The sequence below is a fragment of the Myotis daubentonii genome, chromosome 2 (assembly GCF_963259705.1).
Source record: "Myotis daubentonii chromosome 2, mMyoDau2.1, whole genome shotgun sequence".
NCBI lineage: Eukaryota > Metazoa > Chordata > Mammalia > Chiroptera > Vespertilionidae > Myotis > Myotis daubentonii.
The window spans coordinates 52,266,066-52,285,474 of record NC_081841.1 but is presented as its reverse complement, the minus strand read 5'-3'; the positions used below and the strand labels follow the sequence as shown (position 1 = coordinate 52,285,474).

Here is a 19,409-nt window from a genome sequence, read left to right as displayed (position 1 = left end):
TGTGTGTGTGTGTGTGTGTGTGTGTGTGTGTGTGTGTGTGGTGGAGAGGAAGAGAGGATTATGGAGGTGGAGATCCTGATCTTGGTGAGTTTTAAAGCCTGATTGGGTGCTGGTCTTGTTTCCATGGTTGGGCTGGGAAAAACATGGGAGCTATTGAGTCCCCCCCTCCTTTTTCCCTGAGGGTGCAAAGGGGGATGCCCTGAGAGGTCAGAACCCAGAACTCCAAGAGGAACCATCACTAGAAATGTTTAGAATTCTTCACCACACAGAGCACAGACACTACCCTGCGGGCTGGTGGTGAAGGGTGCAGGGGCAACCCTGTCCTACTGGTACTTAGACTGAATTGCATGCAAAAGGGGGGGGGGGGAACCCGCAGAAGAGAGGACCCTCAGACACTGCCTTGGGACCCTCAAGTCAGGGGTTCTCAACCTGCGGTTCGCGACCCCTTTGGGGGCCGAACAACCCTTTCACAGGGGTCACCTAAGACCATCGGAAAACACGTATATAATTACATACTGTTTTTGTGATTAATCACTATGCTTTAATTATGTTCAATGTGTAACAATGAAATTGGGGGTCACGACAACATGAGGGACTGTACTAAAGGGTCGCGGCATTAGGAAGGTTGAGAACCACTGCTCTAGGTGCTCAACATCTCCTCCAGGAAATCTATCTGCATCCTCCAACCTACGCCCAGCCCCATCTATAACCTCCTGGGGCAAGACGGGTGCTGCTACGGGTCCCTCACCCTGCAGGCTTCCTTTCCTGGCCGGATCACTTCGGAAGCTGAAGCCGCGTGCCTGTGTGTCTGATGGAATTCTGTCTCTCCGTGGACTGGACGGTGCCTTTGGGACCCTCTCAGATGTCCCCAGCACCTACTAGCCCCATGCCGCACAGCGACGGTTAATGGACACCTTGGGACACTCTGAGTGTCCACCCTCCGTCTCCGCCTCCCACCATTCAGCCCGCCTGGCCTAGAGGGGAGGTGGCCTTCCTGGGGAAACCCTGCTCGGGGAAGCACGTTTGTAACTCACACCCCACCCTCGGCGGCCGCGTCCCGGCTCGCGCTCAGCCCCGCGCCCTCCGCTCTGAGTGGCCCTGCGCAGAGGGTGGGCTTGCCGGCGGTGCGTCCAGCCTCCGCATCCCGGGCTGGCGCGGCCACGGCTGGTACAGTGGGTGCTCCGTTCACCTCGGGGAGGGGATGGAAACGCGAGTCAACAAGGCTCTGGCCGGCCCAGGGGCGCAGGCCGAGGGGAGAGGGGTCCGGGAGCTAGCGGACCCGGCGGGCGGGCTGCCTTCCCCTTTGCCCTTCGACCCAGGAAGCCGCTCACACCGGCCGGACTCGCTCGCGGGCCGCTGCCCAATCCCGGCCTCCCCCTCGGCGGCCCGCTCCCCCACCCGACCGGCCGGCCCCGCTCCACCCGCACCCCAACTTCCCGCCCCGACGGCCAGGCAGAGGGGCGGGCCGAGCGGGCCCAAGGACACTGCACACAAGGGTCATTGGCTCCTTCGCCCCCGAGTGGCTAATTTATTTCAGGGACCGTGGAGGCGCGGGGCGGGCCGGCCGGGGGCGGAGAGGAGGGGCCGCCGAGCCCGGGAGTGGGGGCGGGGCGGGGCCGAGGGGTGGAGAGGGCCCGCGAGGGGCGGGAGTTGGGGGAAGGGAGGGGCCCCGGGGGAGGGAGGAGCGGGAGGAGGGGAGGGCAGCCAAGGCGGCGAGGGAGGGCGCTGGGGGCGGGCGAGGGGAGGCGGGGGTGGGGGTGGGGGTCCTGCCTGCGGGGGGAGCCGGGGCGGCCCCTTGTCCGGCCACCCCCACTGCCCAGTCCCGCTCCCGGCCGCGGCGGCCGCAGCAGTAGCGGCTCCAGGATGGTGAGCGCCGCTGCCCTCCAGCCCCGGCCTGTCGCCCCCGGCCCGCGCCCCGGCCCCGGGGCCGGACGCCCCCCGCGGCCGCGCACACTCACCTAGGACCGGCCGGGATGCCGAGGTACGGGGCGCGGGCCGGCCGGGCAGGCGCGGGAGCGCGCGGCCGGCGGGGTCAGGGGTGGTGACCGCTCGGGCCGGGTGTCCGGAGCTTTGTCCGCGGGCGCGCGGCGGGGCGAGGGTCGGAGAGGGCGGGGGCTGCAGGTCGCGGGGTTCAACTAGGCGGCGGTCGAAGGGCAAGAGCCGCGAGAGACCCAGGCGGGCGCGTGGGGACCGGGGGTCGCCGCCCCGGGGAGGCGCGGGCCGGGGAGGGGTCCTCTCCGCCGCCGACGGGCACCCTCCTCGCCGCCCCCTCGGTGCGGAGGCTGCCGCAGTAGCGAGCTGCCGTCTCTGGGGGGAGCTTGCGGGATGGGGGGTGGGGAGCAGGATTTGCGGGTTCGGGTCCCAGAAGGATCCGGTGTCCGGAGCCCGAGGGCCGGCCCGCAGGCCCCTCCCACTCCGTCAGGTCTTTGTCCAGCGGCGTGTGTGTGTGTGTGTGTGTGTGTGTGTGTGTGTGTGTGTGTGTGAGAGAGAGAGAGAGAGAGAGAGAGAGAGAGAGAGAGAGAGAGAGAGAGAGAGGTGGGGGCTGGGTTCCTGGCCCGGATCCCCCAGCATCGTGACGGGCAGTGACAGGAGACGGAGGCCACTGGGGGCCCCGCGCCCCTAACCCTAACCCTAGCCCTTCCTTTCTTCTCCCCTAGCCGGGAGAGCAGAGACCCCCGCTCAGGGTCAGGGTGCTGCGGGGAGCTGCTCTCACCTGCACCCACGGGCTGCAGCCTACAAGGGAGACCCACTGACTCCCGCTCTAGACGGAGCCCCTTAAACTTGCCCACTCCGCCAGCGCGCGCGTGGTCTGCCCCAATCCCCTCGCTGGGAGCCCGCTCTGTAAAGGGCCCTCCGCAGAGCGCTGGGCACACAGTAGGTGCTCAGCAAACGTGGGCCCCCTTGCCCGGCCCCTCCATCCCGGGTGCCCTTCCTGGGCAGAGGCGGCCTGGGCAGGGGTCTGCGCGAGGGAGAGTGTGAGCGGCCTAGGGCGCAGGGGTTGGGTGGGCGGGTGGGTGGGCTGTCGAAGGGACGGTCACTAAATCAGGATTAGGCCGTGGGGCTGTCAGGCTGCCTGGCCCGGTCGCCATGGATACCTAATTTGGAGGAGAATAGAGGACGGGAGAATGTTTGTGTTGTAGTCCGCACGGCTGCGGCGGCTGAGCGGCCTCCCGACCCGGCCCAGCAGCGAGGACCCGGGACCCGGGTCCAATTCCATTCTGGGCTTCTGCGGCGGCAGAACTTCGCGGTTCTCGGGCCCAGAGCCTTCCCCGTGGGTGCTTTAGAGTGGGCCGGGCGATGCTGGGTCAGAAGGACTCTGGCCATGCCCAGGGAGCCCTCGACCGTCCCGAACCCAACCTGAAACCCCGGTGCATCCGTCTGGACACGGCGGGGCCGGGGTCCCCCCGAGCTTCTCTCCGGGAGCAAACGCCGTCCTCCCTGTGCCTTAGCCCAGAGGCCGGACGCGCCGGGAGACTGGGTGCCGCGGCTCTGCGGAATCCCAGCAGCCACACGGGTGCCCCCGGGGCCGCCCGAGCTGCGGGGGCAGGAGGCGGGGCCGGGCGTCCGCGGGTGGGCGAGAAAGGGGCGGGGCTTGTGGGCCCAGCGGTGCTGGGTCCCGTGACAGGCCTCGTAAATCCCCCTTCCTCGTATTTAACACCATTTCATTTATTTCCACTTGATTCCATTGGGGTCCGCAGCAGCCACCCTTGTAAGGGGTGAGCCCTGTGCCCTCGCTGTAATGTCTTCTGCGGGAAAGCCCACTTGGGCCAAAGGGACTTCAGCTACTCGAGGCAGTGGAGCTGCTCCGGGAGAGGCCCCCAAGACCCCATTCCTCAGGAGGACCCCGTCTTCCGAGGAGAAGGAGAGGCGGGGAGAGACACCGGACGGCCTCGGAGGCCCTAGCCTAGGCCCTAGGGATTTTCTGGCTGCGGTATAAGGGGGGGCTGGGCCAAGGGTCCTGGGAACGGACAATGCCAGTTCAGGGACTGGGAGAGGTCCTAGCGCCCTGATTTGCTGTCCTCCTAGTCCGGCCACAGCGTTTTATGGAGCAGAGCCCCCGCCCCTCCCCCACCTGGCTGCTGCTTTATGGCTGAGGTCTCAGGCTCTCCACGCAATTTCACGCCTCTCTGCCTTCGCTCTTGCTGTTCCCCCAGCCAAATGCCTTCCCCATTGTCCCTGTCTTTCCACAACCGCCCCATTCTTCAAGGCCCAACTCGGGTGCCACACTTCCTCCGTGTAGCTTCCCCAGAGCCCCCAGCTCCATGTTCTCCTGGCCCTGCACCTGTGCCTCCCTCCAGCCGCGTGGCTTTGCCTCCTGGAGGGTGGAAGTGGAGCATATACTTCCTTGTACCCTGCAGAGGGGCTCAGCACCTTACGGGTACCCCATAAATATGTGTTGGCTGGATTAAAGGGCTTTCATAAGGACAACCTGCAAAGCATAGAATCTGGACATTTTCAGGCAAATGGTGGGTGGGGGGAGACCCCTGGGTGGTGGCTCTCTTCCCCTCATTGCTGAGTCTCCCCCTCCCCCCACGTCGGGGAGGACTTTGCCCCTTCCTTTCCCCACAGACCAGCATTCTTTCCCTGCCATTATCATCCTGTTAAACAGAGAGGCCAGTCAGGGTCCATATGGATCACATTAACAATTGCTTATTATCTGGGCCAAGACTGCCCCCACTCTCCACCCCAGCGCCTACTGCTGCAGTTGCTGGGCCCTTAGGAGCCCAGTCTCCCTGCCTCCCTGTCCCCACACCATTGGTCAGCCAGGGAGACCAGGGGACAGGCTGGTCTCCCTCACCCTCCCTGTGCCTTCTAGCAGAACTTTGCTTCTTCTTGGCTTGTCTGGCAGGCAATGACTCCTTTACCCAATTTAATGAGAACCAGGTTCCCCACAGGAGCACAGCTCAGTGAGGTTTCAGGGCTGCAGCAGGGAGCGGTGGACCCAAGGCCCAGGTGCACCTGTGGTCTACAACAGCCGCTGCCTTCCAGGTGACAGAGGCGAGCCCCACTAGGCCAACCAGGGGGTATACTGGTGTCTTCTGCCACCTCAGCCCTGGGCTGGTCCTGCTGTCTTATGAGAGCTGGCAGGCTAGTGAGGAAGATCAAAATAGGAGAGAATCTGCAAGACTGGGCCCAAGACTTGTGCTGCAGTCAAAGAAGCAAGACATTTGAGAGTTTCCTGGGGCAGCAGCTGAGTTAGCCTTGAAGGTTGGGGAGTAGTTTATGTTGAAATGCATGTAGCCCAAGAATACTAGGCATAGAAGAGGCCTTCAAGATTACCCAGTCTGGGGGTCCATAACGTTTTTTATTTACAGACGCCCTCAAGGAACCAGCAAAAGCTGTCCCCAGAAAAGTGCACTTGCATCAGTTGACACTAGACTGCATTCTGCTTTAGAGATTCTTGGACCACCACCACCACCACCCCCACCACCCTTGGAGTCCATGGGACCCTACACCTAGTCCACCCCCTTCGGAAGTGCTGAGGGCAGAGTTAGCCTGCAGCCCAGCACTCCTTCCTTCACAGGCAGCGCTGTTTCATGGCCTTACTACTGGCAGGTGAACAGGATGAGCTAAGGGACGAGAGGTAGTGGATCAAGGTGACAGGCCAGGCTTTGAATGGGAAAGGTTCCCACTGCCCAGGCCAGGGTATGGGTTCATCATCTCATCTCTTGAGTGTGGGCCTGGAGAGACCATGTCCAGGGCTGATTTTGTCTTAGGATCCATTTGTCCCCAGGAACCAGGATGAGTGGCAGGGAAATCTAGCTTCTCCAAGCATTTCATAAATGTCTTGATAAATCATAGCTCACACTTATGCAGCACCCATTAAATATTCTATATGTCATCTGTGAAATGGGACCAAGAACCGTACCTACCTCATAAGCATTATTGTGAGGATCAAAGGAGTCAGGAGTCTGGAGCTGGGATTAATCAGGGATTGATAAAAAGATGTGACAAAGAGGCTGCATTTTGCTCTAACAAACCTATTTTGAGCACCTGCTGTGACCAGCACTGTGCAGAGTGCTGGGTGTACCTCAGCCAGGCAGTGAAGAGCTCCCAGCTTGGGTTGGGGATTCCTGGGCACCTGTGTACCAGGCCATGAGCTGGGCCTTCACACCTCAGGTCTCCTGTGACAACCCTCCGTTTCTCCCATGGCCAGGGAGGGCATCCCTAGCCCTGCATTGCTGGCTTTCCCACAGACACCTAGTGTAGCTCATGGCCACACTCACTGCACACTCAGCAGGGCCCTGTGCCAGGCCCCGGGTATTTTATCCAGGCAGCCATTCATCCAACAACCATTCTTTTCGGATGTGGTCCCACTTTCAAGGAGCTTGCAAGGCAGTTGGGGATCGAGAAGAGGCAAAGGGACAGGCTATGCTTTCAGGGCCTCTCCTTGTACCCCCTGTGGAAGGGAGCCACTGAAGGCGTGTGGGCTGGGGGTGACCTGCTCAGAGCTGTGGAATGGGCACAGGATGACTGGAGAGGAGAGACCCAGGGAAAAGGCCAGTACTTGACAGCAGGGCGTTGCATCACCAGTGGAGTTTCAGAGACGGAGTTTCCCCAGGGGTCGGCTGTTCATAGGCGACAGAGACCCTAATTCGGTGAATGAGTGGGGAACTGGGAGGGTCTAGTTGCTGCTGTCTGGCCTGTTTGGCCCTTGGATCCTCAAGAGTCTGGAGTGTTTGTTCTTTTTTCCCAAGCCAGTGGAGAAAGAAAAACTGGTGAGATTCAGGTTCTACTGAAACAAGAGCACCCTGTCCCCTTCATGTGGTTCTGCCCTGCCCCTACCCAGTCTGCCTCCGGTTTCCCTGGGGACTCTGGCCACCAGGGGACATCACCCCTTCATTCGGCTCCTCGTTCATTCGTGGCCAGACCCTCACTTCTCTACAAAGGGGATCCTTTATAGACAGACTGGGTCCTGTGTGGGATGCCATCCCTATGTCACCGTCTCACGCTGAAGTCTTCAGGCTGAAGTTTCAGGGTCGAGCTGCCTGCCTCTTTGGGTTGGGGAGGGCAGCTGGAGGACTGCGAGTGGTCAGTTCAGTGTGGGACTTGGGTTGACAGTGCCTGTTAGACATGCAAGTGGGGATGTCCCAGAAACAGGGCAGAGAGGAGGGGAAGAGCCCTTCCCCAGAGAGCCCCTCCCAGGAGAGGCAGCTGCTTCTGCCGAATGCCTGTTCTGATGGGGAGCTCAACACGTCCAGCGACAACCCACATGTCATCAGACAGCTAACATTAAGCCAATATCTTTTTAAAAAACAAATTTTGATTTCAGAGAGGAAGGGAGAGGGAGAGAGAGAGAGAGAGAGAGAGAGAGAGAGAGAGAGAGAGAGAGAAGAAACATCAATGATGAGAGAGAATCATTGACTGGCATCCTCCTGCACACCCCCTACTGGGGATTGAGCCCACAACCTGGGCATGTGCCCTTGACTGGAATCAAACCTGGGACCCTTCAATCCGCAGGCCAAAGCTCTATCCATTGAACCAAACTGGCTAGGGTCAGACATCTTCCATGAAGGATTCACCTCATTCGAGGAGGGGGAGGAACAGCGGGGCTGCAACGAGCTGCATAATCTGCCACCCGACAGTCATTCAGGTGTCTTTCCCACACGACCATTCCCCTAGCCCTGGTCTGTATGCAGCTGGCTGCCCTGGCTCCCTGATCAGTTTCCTGGTTTGTAACATGGGAGTAAGAGTTGCACCTGCTGCCAGGGTTATTGTGAGGATTAAATGAACTAATGTGTTCATTTAGCACAGTGCTTGACATGTCTGTGGGGATCTGTACAGCAGCATAAGGAAAGGGTTGCTGTGGTTGTTCAGACTTTGCCTAGCACCCTCCCCCCAAGTTCTCAGTCTCGCTCTGTTCCTGTGGCCCTGCAGGTGTGGGGGACCGCCCCCTTGAGGACAACCCTGCCCACTCACACCCAGGTAGACCGGCCAGGCTACATAGCTGGAGTTACTCAGCTCAGCACCCCAGGGCTGGGAAGGGTGGAGGAGGGGACAGAGGCACGCTGGGGAAGCCTGGGTGGGCTGCCTGGGCCTGCTTCCTTCCTTCTGCTCAGGCCTGGCCCTGCAGGGGTGTGTCTCCGACAGACCTCCAGGCACTGGGAGGGCGGCAGGTTGGAGCCCAGGACCATAGGATCACCTAGACTTTAAAACTTATGTATTTTGGAGGTCACATGCCATCGAAAAAGATTCAGCTCCACCTTGGATCCTAAACCTGGCTTGGTGGGTGGGGGGATGGGACTCTAGTCTCGTGGGCTGAGACATGTGGTCCATGACCCCTGATGAGTTCATGGATAGAATGAAATTTCAATGCTATCAATTCCCTCCGTGGCCCCATGTATTTTTAAATTTCTTCCCCAGCTTTACTGAAGTATAATTGACAAAGTAGTCCTGTGTATTATTTTTTTATTGAGGCATAATTGACATATTGGTTTCAAGTGTACAACATAATGATTTAATAATATATTTGCAAAATGATCACCACAAGAAATCTAGTTCACATCTCTCACCACACATAGCTATATTTTTTTCCGTTGTATTTTTACCTTATGCATTGAAAAAAAGTTATTTTTGAGAACAGACAGCGTATTTACCAGACTGGAAAGAGAGCATCTGACTGAAAACTGGTAAATAGCCCCGAGCTCATCCTCCTTCCCACACCCATGCAGGGCCCAGTCCCCAGGGACCCAGAGATGGGCGCTGGGCGGGCCTTACCCAGCCCCGGAGAGCTGTGGTGCCTGAGTGGGATAGTAACCACCGCCCTCTCTGCCTGGTGCCTGCGTGGCTTGACTCCACTCAAGGCCCTGGGAGCCCTGTGCACAGCTGTCACTGTCTCCATATGTGGTGGGAAGCCCCAGGGAGGGGTCGGCTCTAGCCAGGGCAAAGCACAGGGTTCAACTGCAAATCTTGCCTCAATGCCTCGATGAAAAAGCGCCTCAATGAGAAAGTAAATCATCTTTAAAAATTACTTATTATAAGTAACTAGAGGCCCAATGCACGAAATCTGTGCAAGGGGCTTGGGTCCCCACCACTGCAGTGGCTGCCTCTGCCCTGGCCCTCACCCACCCCAGTAGCTGTCTCGGCCCTCACAGCCCTGGCTTCATCTGGAAGGTCATCTAGAAGGATGTCTGGTCTAATTAGCATATTACGCTTTTATTATTATAGATTCCTCTAGTAAGAAAATACTCCAAAGGCCCTTCTCTTATCGCCATTGCATCAGGGAAAGTTTTCTGAGGGAGGGGACTTTGGGAGGGTAAAGGACATGGTGGAAAGGGAGCAAGAAGGGGCTGCTGGGCGAAAGAACTGCTGTGCAAAGGCCCAGGGGCAGGGGTGTCTGAGCAGGAAAGGTGACATCAACTCTTAAATAAGGCCTTTGAGTGGCAGGATAGACGTGCAGGGGACCAGTTCAGGCACCAAGCGGAAGCCAGCAATAGTGTCAGAGTGAAAGTGGCCTAATAGTCTGGGAGCACCCCAGCTGCAGTACCAGGAAGGCAGTCTTCTAGGCAGAGGGACTGACAGAGCAAAGGCCTGGAAGCGTGAACATGTATGGCCTAGAAAAAGGAACCATTGTGGCTGGAGGGGCTAGAAGAGACCAGATTGGCAGGATCCAAGGCTGGAAGGAAGGAGAAACTGACTCACTGCTGGTGCCAGGCTAAGGGGTTTGGTGTCTACTCCATGGTAAGTGGGGGTTGAATGTGTTTTAGATAGAAGGACCACCCTGGCAGCCATTCAGAGAAGGACTAGGAGGGAAGACACCTGAGGTCAGATGCTGGGCCAGCTGTGCTGGGCGAGGTGAGAACTGTGGGTCATTTCAGAGAGGGTGTCAAGGGGACTCAGCGACCAGCTGGATGGGTGGAGGCTGCAAGAGTGGAGACACAGGGCCTCCACAGTTTCCAGCTGGGTGAAGGACAGACTCTGGGGAGAGAAGGCAGAGATGTTTTCCCTGGAGGGTCTGAGGTCTTAGTGGGCCTCCAGGGGGTCCTGTAGAGTCCACCTAGATCCCTAAATCTTCCCCCCAACCCCGAAGTGCCCAAGGACCATGAAAAGTGTGGCTCAGCATGAAGTTGGTGTGGCAGGCTCTCCAAGAGGCAGAAGTTTGGGGGTGGATGGGCATGTCAAAGTCCCAGGGCTCCTCCCTCTGTTGTCAGAAGAGGAGCTGGTGAGAGATGCCTCAGGACATGTTGTTCAGAGGGGCCAGGTGTCAGCCTAGGGAGGTTTGGGATTCAGGGATGGAGCCCAGTTAGCCCCACAGCCTCTGCAGACCCACCTGACAGTCAGCCCGCAGGGCAGGGCTCTCTAATCTGTGCTCAGCAGGCAACTGGGACAGTTCTCTTTTCTCCTGGAGTCCCTCAAGCCCATTGGATGTTTTTGGCATCAGAAAGCATCCTCCTTTCTCTGCCCCCTCTGGACCCCTCTCCCCACGCCCCTCTTTCCAAGGCTGAAGCTACTAGCCAGCCCCCTGAGGAGCCAAGTCAGAGCCTGCCCTGGTGTCCTGCCCCCACTCCAGCCAAGCTTGACAGTACACCTTCCTTCAGTGCCCTCACACCAGCCTGTGAGGGACCTGCCATGCCCTCCTGCTTCTCCCTGGAAGAAGCAGAGATTGAGACCGGGGCTGTGAGCTGCACATGGATGCCCTGGGTTCGCCAATGTGGACTCAGGGGCCCCAAGCTCTGGGTCAGTTAAAAAAAAAAATTATATATATATATATATATATATATATATATATATATATATATATATATATAAATGATTTCAGAGAGGAAGAGAGAGAGAGAGAAAAACATCAATGATGAGAGACAATCACTGAATGGCTGCCTCCTGCATGCCTCACACTGGGGATGAAGCCCATAACCCGGGCATGTGCCCTGACCGGGAATCGAACCATGACCTCTTGGTTCATAGGTCGACACTCAACTGGGTCAGTCTTTCAGGCTGGCCTTCAGACACCTGTCTATCTCAAGTCGCTAATGGTCCAGTCTGCATTTGTGGGTCCCTGGGAGCAGCCAGTGACGGTGAGGAAAAGGGAGAAGGGAAGGAGTGTGCCCTGCTATACAATGGGCCTGCACACAATGCCCGCGTGGCAGCCTGTTGTGGGACTGAGTGGCAGGGAGAACAAGCCCAGCCCGGTGTGCAGTGGCCTCCCCAGGAGAGAACAGCCCAGCCTTCCAAGCCTCTGGAATGCACAGACATAGGGTGACCGCTCCCTCCTTTTCTGTCCCTCTCAGGGCCCAGGAGTTGAAGTCTGTCCTGAACCTGTTCCCCCTAAGCTCGAGTAGTGAGAAGAGGGTGTGCAGGGTGGGCAGTTCCCAGCCTCAAAGACTCCCTTAACTTGGCTTCAATGTGCAGCTGGTCTCAAGCAGGCATTGGGGAGAGGCCAATCAGCCTCACTGGCCCTTCATGGAGGGATGCGGCCTGGTAGCCTCAAGGAGAACTTGTACTTGCTGCACCCTGGTAGCCTGGAACCTCCCAGAGGTACCGTTGGTTTAAAAGAGGAAGCCTTTTAAAATATATATACTAGTGGCCTGGTGCATGAAATTCATGCACATTAAAAGGAGATTAATTAGAGGAAATATTTTAATATTGCTACTTGCCCTTTCTCTATAATAGAAGTGTCAGAGATGAAAGAAAATTAGTAAATGTATATGAAAATCTTCCGCCTGTCAGAGTCTAGGGTGCACTACGGGACCCAGAGTCAAGTCCCCACCCACCCACGTGTGCCTCAAAATCGCGTGAGACCCAGATCCAGCCGGCCCCCCTCATTGGGCTAGATCCAGACCTGGCCGGTCCCACCCTTGTCAAGCCCCACTGGGTGGGGTCACAGCCTCAGGTCCCCAGCCCAGGCCGGGACAGGGGACACAGCCTGAGGTCCCCCATCAAGCCCCGCCAGGAAGGGGAGCGGCCTCCCGTCCCCCCGTCAAGTCCCGCTGGGTGGGGGGCGCAGCCTGAGGTCCCCTGGCCTGGCACCAGGGCAGGGGGCACGGCCTGAGGTCCCCCGTCAAGCCCTGTCAGGTGGGAGGTGCAGCCTGAGGTCCCCTGTCAAGCCCCATGGGGGCGGGGATGGGGGCGGCCTCAGGTCCCTGCTGATTGCTCCTTAAGGCTCATTGTGGGAACTCAGCCTCAGCTGTGGGTGCAGCCATCTTTGTGGTGGAGGGATGGTTAATTTGCATGTTTCTGTCTTATATAGGAGATATATATATATATATTTCAGAGAGGAAAGGAGAGAGAGAAACATCAATGATGAGAATCATTGATCTGGTGCCTCCTGCACGCCCCCTACTGGGGATCGAGCCCACAACGGGGTCATGTGGCCTTGACTAGAATCAAACCAGGGACCCTTCAGTCCTCAGGCCGATGCTATCCACTGAGCCAAACCAGCTAGGGCAAAAGAGGATGCTTTTTTACAAGAATGGCTTTCAGTTGCTGAAATTCCTGCAGCCTCACTAAGTGAAGGGAACACAATTTAGGTGAAGACAGATTGTGTTTTCTTCTGGGGAAAAAGGTAATAACCGGGCTAGGGGGAGGGAGGTGGCGGTGCAGAAAGGGACTCAGAGCAGCCCAGCAGCACACCATCGGAGGGGCAAGGGGAAACCTGCAGGGCTGTTGGAAAGACCGGGTGGGCGGGGGTGGGATTCAGAGCTGGAAAAGTGATTAGTGGTGGTGATGAGGCTGAAGTCAGCGCCTGCAGCCCCGGGCAGCACAGGAGAGAAAAAGAGCTGTTATTCCCAGAGGACAGACAAAGGTGGCTGCCCGGTGGGCCACCCCCAAAAGGCAGCCAGATCAGAGGGGGTACAGGCAGTTCCCTAAGCCCGGGGATGGGTGCCCCTCCTAGGGATTCGGGGTGGGATCGTGTCTGCAGTTAAAACACTGGGGGCCTGTGACCTGGGCCAGCTCCTGGCTCCCCAGGACCTTCTGCAAAAGTAGGGGAGCCCAGGACAACCCCCACCTCTGGGGCGGTAGAGGGGCCGTTTGATCAGCGAGTGTGTAAATTGGGATTTTATGGATCGCTTATTCGCTGCTGGAGCTGAGGCCCCCAAATTCCTCTGTGCCCCAGAACGCTTAATCTAGTCCTGAACTTTCCCCTGGGCCGGAGGGAGGCCGGCTCTCCACAGGCCCCGCCCCCTGCTGTGTCTCCTCCCAGGCCCCCGGCTTTGTCATTGCAGGTCGAGCAGTTCAAATGTGCAAATACACTCCCTGGGGGCCACTGGGCAGTGGGACTTACCCTTCAGTGCTGTGATTGGCCAGAGACCAAGGCAGCAGCAGCTGTGTGTGTGTGTGTGTGTGTGTGTGTGTGTGTGTGTGTGTGTGCGCGCGCGCGTGCGTGCCTGTTTGGGGGAGGGAGTTAGAGTTAGAGGGTGTCCAGCCTGCGCAGACCACTGGGCAGAGACAAAGAAACTCCATCTACCCTGGAACAAGGATTAACGCCAGAACAAACCTCGCCCCTACCTGGACAAGCTGGTTAGGGAGCCTACCTGTCCCTCTTTACATCCTCTTGTTAGATGCTGACATGGTGGGGACTTACTCAGTGTGTGTTGAAAGGATGGATGGATGAGTGACCACATGAGTGGCTGCACCTTTAACTGCGGTTGTGTCTGCTGGAATAATCCAGCACCTACGCATTCCTAAATCTCCTAAGAGGCCCCTCCTCCCCTCACCGAGATCTGCTTTTAGCCGGAGCCTGGCTGACACAAGGCCGGACATGAGGGACTGGCCAGGCCTCGGGGGACACAGCTGTGACCCCCGGACTCTGTTGCCACTTGAGAGTGCTTTCACTGTGGTCACGTTTCTCCCTGCCAGCCCCCATCTGTCCTTGGGACTTGATGAGGATGAGGATGGTAAACCAGGGGGGATGGGTGTTGAGCAGCTGATGGGGAGGGAAGGGAGCACAGCCTAAAGGGCCAGATGACAGACAGCCCTGTCCTTCCATCCTCTGCTCCTCTTCCGCCCGCCCCTCTCCTCCCTGCGGCAGGCAGGACAGGCTGGGCTTGGGGGGAGCCCTGCCTCCCTCCTTCCTGGGGAAGCTGGAGCTAAGCTCACCATTGAACTGCCTGGGAATCCTAGGGAAGGAGTCTGAGTCCTAGGGAGGTCTACCCAGAGAGCCTAAGAAGTGAGACTCCTGGACAAGAGAAAGCGCAGAGAATCCCGTTGTAGCGGGAAGCACCCTGGCTGCAAACCTAGTGCTGGCCAGGATAGAGCTCTGTCCGTAGGGCTTCCTGAGAGATGGGAATGTTGTGAGTCTGCGATGCCCAATCCAGCAGCCACGACCACACATGACTGCTGAGCGCTCAGAGCGTGGCTAGTGCTATTGAGGAACTGAAATGTTAATGTAATTTATCTTTAATGATATATTTTTATTTTTAATAATAATTTAAATTGTAAAATAACTAATACATTTTAGTGAATTTAAATTCAAGTAGCCACCTGTGGCCAGCAGCTGCGATTTGGACAGCATAGGATTAGAGTCTGTGTTGAGGGATAGAACCAAACGCTTGGGTGCAAACCCCTTTCTGGCTGTGTGACCTTGGCCAGGGCTCTTCTCCCTCCCCAGTCTGTCAGACCACCCAGCCCCAGTGTGGACATATGCAGTTAGGGGTCATCTACTCCTGTGGGGGGCTGAGCTACTCTTAAGTGGTCCTAGGCCACAAGGGGCCAAACACCCAGGGACAGACCTACAGCCCAGGGTGGGAAAGGAGTGGCTGTATGGAGCTTAGACTTTGCAGCATCTTAGGAACTTCCATGGGGTTGCCACTCCTAGGAGGCTCCCTGGAAGAGGGGGCTGAAGGCATGCTTGGGCTGGAGCTGTGCCTGAGCGCTGAGTTCTGGGACGGCCAGGTGTTGGCACCTACGCAGCTTGACCAAAGCTGGCAGAATGTTCTAAGAGTCCCCGCGTCCCCTCTTACCAGGTGTCAGGAACTTCGGAGAATCACTCCCCCTCTTTGAGCCTCCACATCCTCCTCTGTAAAATGGGGAGAATATGAGTGTCTGGCAGGGAAGTTGTGCGAGTGAAACTGAATGGTAACCATGAGAGTTCTTTGCAAACACTAGTAGGCTGGGGGAAAGGGAAGGTTTATCCTCAAGGGTGCTGGGCCCCTGGCCTGGCCTGGCCTCTCAAGAGGACAACAGATGGTCACAGCCTGTCTGTGGCCCTGACCGCGGACACAGGAGGGATTTCTGCACTTCCCCCCCCCCACCCCGCCCAGTGTGTGCACACAGCCCAGATGGGGGCCACTTGGCCAGCCTCAGTCAGGCTGACCTCCTGCTGTTTGGCATTTGACATATGAAGAGTCCAGGCCCAGAGTACACCCCCCCCACACACACACACCCACCCCCACCCCAGAGAGGAGCCAGACTGGCGGGGAGGCCTCTCTACCTTGAGGAAGCAGGATCCCAAGGGCCCTGATCTCTTTACCATGTGTCCGGTGGCCTTTGATGGGAATTCCATTGCCCCTTTTGTCCTCTCCCAGAGGCCTGGCTGGGGGAAGAGAGGAGGAAGAGAAAGAAAGAAAGAAAGAAAGAAAGAAAGAAAGAAAGAAAGAAAGAAAGAGAGAGAGAGAGAGAGAGAGAGAGAGAGAGAGAGAGAGAGAGAGAGAGAGAGAAAGGAAGAAGGAAGGAAGGAAGGAAGGAAGGAAGGAAGGAAGGAAGGAAGGACGGAAGGAAGGAAGGAAGGAAGGAAGGAAGGAAGGAAGGAAGGAAAGAAAGAAAGAAGGAAGAAAGGATGGAAGGGCTTGTTGGGGTGGCTGGTGGCTGGGCTGAGAGCCCTTCAGCTGCAGGTACCCCTTCCCTATCCACCAGAGATAATTCCCTGGCTTTGCCACCCTCACCATCTCATTGGGCTCAAATATAGTCTCCCTACCTTTTTAAAAAATTTGGACATGGAGGCAATTTCAAGCCTCTTTGCTCGTTAGCCATCCAGCCATCCTTCCATTACACAGGCCTGTTAGGACTTCCTGTGTGCCAGGCACTGTCCTAGGTGCTTGAAATATGACAGTGAACAAAACCAAGCCCCTGCTCTCATTGAACTTTCCAGTGGGTACAAGAAAACAGAGCAGCAGGGAGCTCAGCTTATGCGAGACCACCAGGTTGAGGGGACAGTGAGGTGGCAGTCGAGCAGAGACCTGAAGTGAGTGAGGGGGGGTGTGAGCCACGGGGAGACCTGGGGAAAGAGTGTTGAAGGCACTGCACAGCAAGGTCAAAGGCCCCGAGGTGGGAGGCCTCGGGGGCCAGCACAGCGGGGGGGAGGCCCAGGGGTAAGGGAAGCAGAGCGTCAGGACCTGCTAGGCCACAGGGAAGACTTCGGCTTTTCTTCTGGATGAGAAAGGAGCCATTGGAAATTTCTAGGTAGAAGAACGACAGGGTGAGACATGTTTTCTAGGTGGCTGCTGTGTTGAGACTAGAGAGTGGGGGACAAGGGTAGAAATGGGAGGTGAGATAGGAGACCACTGCAGCCGTCCAGGTGAGAGATGTCGCGGGAGGTGGTGAGAAGTGGTTGCAGTTTGGATAGATTTTGAAGCCAGATTCGTTGGTCTGAGGAGAGTTAGAGATGCCCCCAAGGTTTCTGGCCTGAACAGCTAGAAAGGCTGGAGCTGCCGTTTCCTGAGATGGGAAGCTGGGGTGGGGGTGGGGGTGGTGGGGGGGTGTGGTGAGGAAGTCAGAAATTTGGTTTTTGGAGATGTCAGGTATGCCAATTAAATATCGGAGTGGAGGTGTCAGCAAGAAGGTTGGATGCACCGGTGGGGAGTGCATGACAGAAAACCAGGCTGGAGAGCCACGCTCAGGAAACCTCAGTGCATGGACGATGGTCGAGGCCACAAGACTGGGTGGGGTCTCTCAGGAATTAGTGTAGAGGGAAGGACCCACAGGCTGAACCCCGGGCTCTGCGAGGCTGGGGGTGGGGGTGAAGGAGGGCATGGCAGAGGCTGAGGAGGAGAGGGGCAGGGAGCCCAGCACGGACGTTGTCAGCTGAGGCTGAACTGCTGAGCTGAGGCCACTGAGAACTGACCATCAGGTTTAACAACGTGGTCACACCCCACACCGCACGCAGGTGTGAAAGGCTGTTTGGGAGGGGAAGCATCAGGAATAGCAGTGTAAGTGTCTTTCAAACTGTTTTTTGTTAAAAAGCAAGCAAAGAGCAAAAGGATGTAGTTGGAGGGAGATGGAGAGATTGTTTTGAACGTTTCCCCCAGTGGTGGGGGACTAGCAGCATGTGTGTGGGCTGATGAGAGTGAAGAACAGGGGGAATGATCGTGCAGGAGAGGGGAGAATTGAGGGAACAACATCCTTGAGTGTTGAAAGGGGATTGGATCAGTGCAAGGAGGGAGAACATCCCCTGTTCTTGCTGTCAGGAGGGACCTTCCCCAGCTTCCCCAGGAAAGCAAGGCCTCGCTTAGGGCTGGGAGGATGCATAAAGGAGCAGGACTCGCCAGGGCCCTTGAAGGATGGGAGTCAGCTGGGAGAGGGAGGGCACTCCAATGGGTGGGACCTGGTGAGCACAGGCATGTAGGCCCTGAATGAGCAGGGCTGGGCTTTTTTTAGATTTCTTTAGGGCCTGTGCATGGAGAGGAAAGCTGGCTGGCATTTCATTACTGGGGGACCAGAGAAGCCTGGGACTTCCTGCCCCAAGACCCGAAGAGAATGAGCCCGACACCTGTCCTGGCCATTCCCAGTCCTGGGTAACAGGCAGCCTTTCCTCACCTTCCTAAGCCCCTCCCCCTTCCCCAGCTGCAGCTTCACCGTTTCTCCATCCAAGGAGCACAGGGACATGGAAGCACAGGTTCAGATTCTTGTGCATGGACCCCTGCTCTACTTAAGGGTCTGCTCCTCCGTCTGTCTCCTTGCCTTACCACAGCCTGCAGGAGTGGGGAAAACACTGCTCAGAGAGAGGGGGCCCCCATCTGGACCCTGGGCAAGCCACACCTCCTCTCTGGGACTCAGTTTTATCATCTGTAAATAGTATCTACTGCGGTGGGGCGTTGTGGGCAATGAGTGAGTGATGACACGGATGTGCCAGCACTCCCTGCTCAGCTCTGGTCCTTCGCCTTCACTTCAAGTCCATGTATATACCCCAATGCTTCCCATCCCAAGACACCCATTTTAGGTGCTATCCTCATCCCCCTCCAAAAATAGCATCCACTGAGAACTACTGAACTCATTCTTCTCTTTTTCTTTCCCTCCCCTCCCCTCCCCTTCCTTCCCTTCCCTTCCCTTCCCTTCCCTCTCTCCATGACCACTTATGCCTTATCTTCTCTGTTACACAATAGAGTCTGTGAGGACGGCTCGCAGTTTGACCCAATCTTGCATCTCTAACACCCGGCATTGGGGGTGCTGGCTAGGAACGGGACGGGGTGCCTGCAGAAACAGGCTGCAGCCCTTGCAGTGAGTTTGCAGCTGCCCCTCTGGCCTCCTTGGCTAATCCCCTAAACGGCCATGCTAGCCCAGAACCAGGCCCAGAAGGTCCCCCAGGCAGGGTTGTGCAGGCCCAGCTGTGCTGGGAGCTGCGCTCTGCCCTGAACCGGGGGAAGAGCTTCCTGTGTGGTGGGTGCTAGGGCTGTGGCAGGTGACTGGTCCTGGGGCGTCCTTTTGTCACTCCTCCCTCTCCTCTTGCAGGGCAGGGCCCAGCGGCTGGGGGAACAGTTGTGAGCACTAGACAAAAAGCCTGGGACAAAAGGCCTGTGGGAGCCGCAGTGAATAGATTAATGAGATTTCCATATGAGGGCCAACAATGGGATTCTCCACTCCAGCCCCTTTGTTCCTGGCTGAGATAATGGAGCCCTGGGGAGCTTGCCCAAGAGGGGGCTGCAGCAGCCCCTGCTCCTCACAGGCCTGGAGCCGCCGGGCAGCTGCCCCTCCTTCCCTGCCCCGCCCCCAGCCCTGCTCGGCCCAATCCCCTCCCTCCGGGTGGGTAATGGAATTCTGAATCATAGAATTCTGTACGCTGGGGAAGGGGGTTAGGAGGCAAAGGCCTCCTTAGAGAGTTGGAGGGGTGTTGACACTGCATGGTTGGGGTCTCTTACTGCTGCATCAAGTATAAAGTTTACTTGAAAAGGTTCCTAGTGAGAGAGAAGTTTGCAGTCCACCATCCACACCAGCGGTCTCACTTGACAACTGAAGAAAGTGAATCGGATAGAGATTTGGTGTCTTGCCCATGGCCCCACAGTGACAGCTCAGGGCGTTTGCTGCCCTGGGGTGTCAGGGTGAGCGTGGAGGAGGCGTGCGTGAGAGAAAAACAGTCTCCTGATGCTCACAGGACACCGCTTCACTTCTGACACCAGCCGTGTGGGTTTCCACACCAGCCAATTCGGCCACACGAGCTGGGTGTCCTGCAGATTTAGCTAAATTCTGACACTGTTTACCTGGAGATAGCATCCGATCCCACAGGCTCGGGGCTCAGTCCCACAGGAAGGCCCCAGTGC

General features: G+C 57.4%; 1 protein-coding gene across 1 annotated transcript in view; it reads left to right on the top strand.

Moving 5' to 3' along the window:
- Positions 1-1,721: 1,721 nt before the first annotated feature.
- The window catches only part of FIGNL2 (fidgetin like 2), a 31,043-nt gene continuing 13,355 nt past the window's right edge, over positions 1,722-19,409 (top strand). The window contains exon 1 of the mRNA XM_059682932.1: positions 1,722-1,981. The gene's annotated coding sequence lies outside the window, so the exon portion shown is untranslated. The remainder of the gene's footprint in view (positions 1,982-19,409) is intronic.